The 2,247-nt window shown below is 31.1% G+C and overlaps 1 long non-coding RNA gene across 1 annotated transcript in view; it reads right to left on the reverse strand.

Moving 5' to 3' along the window:
- Positions 1-2,247, reverse strand: part of LOC149526533 (uncharacterized) — a 50,029-nt gene that overhangs the window by 39,592 nt on the left and 8,190 nt on the right. The gene's annotated exons all lie outside the window — the stretch shown is intronic.

The following is a 2,247-nucleotide window of genomic DNA, read 5'->3' on the forward strand; positions in this document are numbered from 1 at the left end:
AGAGTTTGATATTGAAATATCTATATTCAATGTAAATAAATAATTACTTTATCTTATTTCTTTTTTGAAATATTATATAATGTCTTTACATATGTTTTATTCATTTAAACAGCCTAAAAGATATGATGAAATGGTTATTGGCAAGTAATTTAGCTCATTCATAACTACAAATCAGTTACTGATATCAACTAAGATTCTCTGTACTTTCTGTCGTATTATCATACTTATAATTTTGAGTTTCACTCGTTATTACCATTTTTGATCTCAAGAATAAAGAAGGAAAAAAAGGATAAAAAACAGAAGGAAGCAAATGTGATCTCTGCATTAATCTCAATACAAGTGTTGCATGTAAAACCAAGAAAAGAAAAGAAAAAGTTTCAGCATGAAAAGATGGATATTTGGTTTTTGAAAATTTAGGCTTTTGGCATATGTGAAGCTATTGGCCATGGTTTGCCTTTTGTTTTAGTGGCCTCTTAAGTTGAAAACAAGAGTCTTGCAACTGATCTGGTATAGTTTAAAATTTGCATTGAAATAATTAATTTTGATGTTGTAAAGGCTGTGACGGATAAAATGATTGATAGATATTGATTGCATGCCATTCAAGAGTGATCCATTAAAACTACATATAGATATTTTCAGTTTCAAAAGATTAAGTATAGGTCACATCAACATAATTAATGTTAGGTTATCATAATCAAAATTGATCGTAATAAATTTAAAGATATATAGACTTGATTTTTAAAAGTTATTGTATAAAGATTAAATTTAAAATACAAAATTACTTATAACATAAATGATATGTTACGTAATTATTATTATTATATTTATTCTTTATATGAGCAATCTCATAAAATTGATTACAAACCATAATATAACAGCAAAAGAAAATAGTGTAGTAAGGTCAGCATAACAAATTACTGTAACATGAAAGTATACTTTCATAAGACTTGAATTTATGCTTCTTATAGACTACTAATGGTTATACTAGAGTATGATTCACATGTTATACATGGACTAAATAGAAGATACTCATGCATACAATTTGTGTAAAATTCATATCTCTATAACTCATGTGAATAATTGCAAACTCTAAAATTAACATATGATTAAGTCAAGAAGTTTTTTTGAAACTTTTAAGAATGTTATTGATAGTTTACCCTTCAAATAGCATTTATCGTATAAAATATAACACACTTGATTGCAATTTTTCTTGATAAAGAAAAGGAAAAACAAAAGTTGGATAAGTCTGAGCGAAATTACAAAAGAGAAAAAACAAATGGATTGGTAAGTCTAAGGAACTAGCAGCGGCTCGTGAGGAACCTTGGAGCCTTAAACTTTGAAAGCTCTGAGGTTTGACGGTCGTTTGCTACAAAATGGAGAGTTGATGGTGTGTGAACGTAAGAACATGACAACAAGAACAAAATGGAATTATGAATTTATGATTGGCTGTTGTTTTTCAAATTGTCCGTTCAAACCGTATCAACTGGAATTTTGACCTCATCCATTCAGAACAAAATGGATGGGTGCCAAATTTTTCCTTGAATTGTCCCTTTAGCTAAATAAAGGCAGCTTAACACACGTCCGTTTCGCTTGCATTCGCAAAATATCCCCCTTCTATTGGAAGCAAAGGAGCCAAATTTCATTTTTAAGCTCTCCAAAATATGATAGTTGATAGGACCAGACTGCCCGAGTATGTCATGGCTACTATGTCCATGCTGTTTTCTTGGTTTGAATGTTTCTTTGAGAAGGACTTCCTGGAGACGAATATGACTGCACAAACAAACCCTACTTACCTCCAGAATTGAAATTAATGCAAAATCTAACTTTCAAAATTTGTCACAGTTTGCCTTGATATTTATGTAATGCCTTTGCCCTTGGTTTATATACCAGAGAAACTACTCGGGGGGCTCCAGCTATTTATCACGACAACTCATCTATGGTCGTAAACATTTCATTGATCTCATCCAAAATTAGGATTGTTGACTTTAAATCGTCTACCTCTTTTGAGTGAAATAAAGGGGCAAAAGGCCAAAAAGTTTGGTTGGTCATTTTTATTCTATGTTATTTGGGCAAACTGCAAGTTTGTAAATCCATCAAAGTCCGGAATTTCATACTTTCCTGATATATCAGGAATAGATTGGTTACTCATTTGACCATAAGGAATTTGCAGTTGCAACTCTAAGTTTGATGCTTTCTTTCGTGTTGGTCGCTGGTTGATGTCAAATGGGTACTCTGTTTTATGCAAAA

This window comes from Theobroma umbraticum, unplaced genomic scaffold (assembly GCF_002168275.2).
Source record: "Theobroma umbraticum cultivar Fairchild unplaced genomic scaffold, ASM216827v3 scaffold_55.0, whole genome shotgun sequence".
NCBI lineage: Eukaryota > Viridiplantae > Streptophyta > Magnoliopsida > Malvales > Malvaceae > Theobroma > Theobroma umbraticum.